Genomic DNA, 5,186 nt, shown 5'->3' with positions numbered 1-5,186 from the left:
ACACACACTACACACACACACACACACACACACACAGACACACACACAACACACACACACACACACACACACACACACACACACACACACACACACACACACACACACACATACACCACGACCCTCGTCTCGATTCTCCCTCTATGTTAAAACATTTAGTCAAAACTTGACTAAATGTAACAAGTCGCGTAAGGCGAAAATACAATATTTAGTCAAGTAGCTGTCGAACTCACAGAATGAAACTGAACGCAACGCAACGCAGCAAGACCGTATACTCGTAGCATCGTCACTGTAGCGTAGGGTGTGATATTAAACAAACCTGTCTAAAACATTCTCACCCTACCCACTTCACGAATCGCTTCTCGATTATTTTAAGATCTTTTATTGATGATTACAAATATTGGCTCGTTTCTTTTACGTATATGCGTTCATAGTCAATTCATCGACTACTTGTTTTCCTTTTATCTCCGTTTCATTATCAGATCACATGTATCACTTATCGTTCTGTCCTCGTTCATGCGAAGCCATTAGAGTTGAACAATCTCTCGAATGCGTGAATACGCTGTCGCAACTCGAGCTTGTTTGCATTGACTGAGATCCGTGCGGGACGTCGTACATCCATCAACAGGTTACGACGTGGGGCTGGTAATACCGGCAATCGGGACCGCAGTTCTCAGGAATGTCATAAGTAGGAATAAGAACTTCATCCTTCCTCCACCTTGGATTGGATCAGCATGCCGCTGTAACATCAACGGTAACATATGCTCGTACACAGCGCATCTCACTAAACATCATTTGCAAAACATTTTCCTAATCTACTGTGAAATCACACGTAACAGGACAAACAAACGAACACCTAACATTGCACTTGACTATTCCATATACTGTTATCGGTTAGACGGTTATCACAATACTGCCCTTCACCATTCATTTACCCAAAAACAACCTACACAATGCCTTCTCTTGTCAAACGGGTGGACGGGAAAATGAATCATCGATTGGCTTACCTGGACCGATGTTGCAACAATAATTGTTTACGTTTCGACGCTTTCCAAAGCACGCACAACAACCCATGTCATCAACTCCATGTTGATCCAACCGCGCATCAAGTCGTGGTAGTCAATAAATACGTCACAGTGCAACGAGTTACGTCATCAAATGACGTCGATCCTCTCGGCATCTCGGTTCACTCAAACCTTCCGGAACATGACCAAGACTAGTAAAGTCCTATTTTGTTACAGAACCCCATGGAATAAGATAAAATTCCCAATTTAATCTAGAATAAAACACAATAGGAATTTCTGATAAACACAAACAAACTTTTAAATTGCCGAACACAATAAGATGGTAATCGCTGGATTTGGATAGCTAGACATGTTTCTAGTCTGAATCATATGTGGCTCGACTCAGATAGTCGGTACCATGATTATCTTGCCCGGGGTGACTCTCACAGAAAAGTTGTAAGACTGATGAGAAGGGCTCTCCAATGCTTTACTCTCTCTCTCTCTCTCTTCTCTTTCTCTTTCTGCTGCTGCGGCTGTTGTTGCCGCTTCTTTTACGAAAAGTTGCAGCTCTTTTCCCTCCAAACCCATCTCTTTCCCAGCTTCAATTAACTCCTTCAAAAGAGAAGTTGAAGATTTTGGAGGGAGTATGTTGCTTATTGCAACATTCTGCGCATTCCTGCGCGAACTGGATGATCTGGTTTCTTCAACCATATCATTTTGATTTGGCTCTGTATCGAGCTCACTTGGATCTCTCACAGCACTCATGCTGCGAAGATTGTGCGTGCGTGATGTTTGCATTTAAACAACACCCTTGTCAACTTGTCACTTAACACGAAAATGAAGATACTCTACTGAAGAAAAGAAGAGTTCCTAATCTGTCTTTTACTAAATCAATACAAATCACGCCATTCGTATAAGATAGCAAAGAATCAATTAGTTTACATTTCGATCTGACTAAGTTGGCACCTTAGAATCTACTCATTTATCGCTTACTCGATAACTAACACAATGAGTCACTGATTCTACAGTAAAATGTCTCAACACTTTACTCCCACGAGTATATTCTCCAAATATAAATCGCGTTTTATATAGAATAACTCGTTATACTCTCTGTGGTTCGAATCTCGGCTTATTATCCTATCAACGTTGTAGTTGAATTAACCAACCAGCCACTCAACATTGAAATCATCGTGATCTGTCATTGACATAGGAACTGAAGCTATCAAACAGAGTATGTTCAGGTAAACCGTCCGCCGATTTTACCTGCCCGTAATTCGTTCTACTCTTTATGGTTCGAATCTAGGCTTATTATCCTATCAACGTTGTAGTTGAATTAACCAACCAGTCACTTAACATTGAAATCATCATGATCTGTCATTGACATAGGAACTGAAGCTATCAACCAGAGTATGATCAGGCAAACCGTCCGCCGATTTTACCTGCCCGTAATTCGTTCTACTCTCTATGGTTCGAATCTCGGCTTATTATCCTATCAACGTTGTAGTTGAATTAATCAACCAGCCACTCAACATTGAAATCATCATGATCTGTCATTGACATAGGAACTGAAGCTATCAACCAGAGTATGTCCAGGTAAACCGTCCGCTGATTTTACCTGCCCGTCCAACGGTTTTTTCTTTCTCAAGAGAAGACAATTACCCTTACGTAATACGTCCTACTCTTGCCAACCACTCACAGTGAAACGTGAATCAATGTGAAACAGTGGTTAAACAAGTATTATGTGAAAGAATAATACTTTTCTTCTTTTTTTATTTATATAATGCGAAGAAGAACTCCGGTTTCCGCATTAGCGTTTACAGATTTATTTAGCTGTGCGACGCCAACACACAGACTAGCTTTTTTATGTTCTTTACTGACGTGTGAAGCTTCCTAACACACGTCGGAAGATAGATGAAGTTCTTTATAAATCACTTTATGAACGAACAGACAAACAATAAGATAATTTCACAGGAGATAAAAAAAATGCTATTCAAACAATTTGGAATAGAATTTTGGAAATTTTGAATAAGCTGGATTATGCAGCTTATATCCCTGACGTAATGCCCCCAAACTTGTAGCGTAGGGTGTGATATTAAACAAACCTGTCTAAAACATTCTCACCCTACCCACTTCACGAATCGCTTCTCGATTATTTTAAGATCTTTTATTGATGATTACAAATATTGGCTCGTTTCTTTTACGTATATGCGTTCATAGTCACTTCATCGACTACTTGTTTTCCTTTTATCTCCGTTTCATTATCAGATCACATGTATCACTTATCGTTCTGTCCTCGTTCACGCGAAGCCATTAGAGTTGAACAATCTCTCGAATGCGTGAATACGCTGTCGCAACTCGAGCTTGTTTGCATTGACTGAGAACCGTGCGGGACGTCGTACATCCATCAACAGGTTACGACGTGGGGCTGGTAATACCGGCAATCGGGACCGCAGTTCTCAGGAATGTCATAAGTAGGAATAAGAACTTCATCCTTCTTCCACCTTGGATTGGATCAGCATGCCGCTGTAACATCAACGGTAACATATGCTCGTACACAGCGCATCTCACTAAACATCATTTGCAAAACATTTTCCTAATCTACTGTGAAATCACACGTAACAGGACAAACAAACGAACACCTAACATTGCACTTGACTATTCCATATACTGTTATCGGTTAGACGGTTATCACAATACTGCCCTTCACCATTCATTTACCCAAAAACAACCTACACAATGCCTTCTCTTGTCAAACGGGTGGACGGGAAAATGAATCATCGATTGGCTTACCTGGACCGATGTTGCAACAATAATTGTTTACGTTTCGACGCTTTCCAAAGCACGCACAACAACCCATGTCATCAACTCCATGTTGATCCAACCGCGCATCAAGTCGTGGTAGTCAATAAATACGTCACAGTGCAACGAGTTACGTCATCAAATGACGTCGATCCTCTCGGCATCTCGGTTCACTCAAACCTTCCGGAACATGACCAAGACTAGTAAAGTCCTATTTTGTTACAGTCACTCCACCGCCCGTGGCAAAGGCAGTGCACGTGGAATTGACAAGAAGAGCGGGGTATTCGTTGCGCTGAGAAGGATAGCACGCTTTTCTGTACCTCTCTTCGTTTTAACTTTCTGAGCGTGTTTTTAATCCAAACATATCATATCTATATATTTTTGGAATCAGGAACCGACAAGGAATAAGATGAAAGTGTTTTTAAATTGATTTCGAAAAAATTTTGATAATAATTTTTATATATTTAATTTTCAGAGCTTGTTTTTAATCCGAATATAACATATTTATATGTTTTTGGAATCAGCAAATAATGGAGAATAAGATAAACGTAAATTTGGATCGTTTTATAAATTTTTATTTTTTTTTACAATTTTCAGATTTTTAATGACCAAAGTCATCAATTAATTTTTAAGCCACCAAGCTGAAATGCAATACCGAACCCCGGGCTTCGTCGAAGAGTACTTGGCCAAAATTTCAACCAATTTGGTTGAAAAATGAGGGCGTGACAGTGCCGCCTCAACTTTCACGAAAAGCCGGATATGACGTCATCAAAGACATTTATCAAAAAAATGAAAAAAACGTTCGGGGATTTCATACCCAGGAACTCTCATGTCAAATTTCATAAAGATCGGTCCAGTAGTTTAGTCTGAATCGCTCTACACACACACACACACGCACACACACACACACACACACGCACGCACATACACCGCGACCCTCGTCTCGATTCCCCCTCTATGTTAAAACATTTAGTCAAAACTTGACTAAATGTAAAAAGACCAAAGGATAGGATGTTTTACATCGAATTGAAACATCAAGTCCGAACACCGCCCAGTCTTAAAACCAACATGAACGCCATGAGGACGCAGGAAGCAGGACGCATCCCATGCACGTGCAGCACAGGCCTTGACACCAACAGACCTCATCCTTGCAGTCAAGCTGCACTTCATCAGTTCAATGCTCTCGACTTGTTTCTGCAGTCGTGTTAACTAAAATACAAAAAATATTTTATAGTCGCCTTAAACTTATTTTCGACAGTCAACCGAGATGAAAAATATTAGCTTACATAAATCAATTCAATGTAATTCAATTTAATGCAACCGTATTATTTGAATGTTGGACCAACAGAGAGTTTTAAAACGTGAACAAATTCGGACACATTA

General features: G+C 40.2%; 1 long non-coding RNA gene across 1 annotated transcript; it reads right to left on the bottom strand.

Annotated features, from left to right (window-relative positions):
- Window positions 1–365: 365 nt before the first annotated feature.
- LOC138978756 (uncharacterized) lies at window positions 366–4,026 on the bottom strand. The gene is made up of 2 exons (XR_011459794.1): window positions 1,008–4,026; window positions 366–740 (listed from the first exon to the last, which is right to left on the bottom strand). It is a non-coding gene; the product is annotated as an uncharacterized lncRNA (long non-coding RNA).
- Window positions 4,027–5,186: the final 1,160 nt, after the last annotated feature.

Source organism: Littorina saxatilis, linkage group LG10 (genome assembly GCF_037325665.1).
Source record: "Littorina saxatilis isolate snail1 linkage group LG10, US_GU_Lsax_2.0, whole genome shotgun sequence".
Taxonomy (NCBI): Eukaryota; Metazoa; Mollusca; class Gastropoda; order Littorinimorpha; family Littorinidae; genus Littorina; species Littorina saxatilis.
This window is presented reverse-complemented; position numbering and strand designations above follow the sequence as displayed.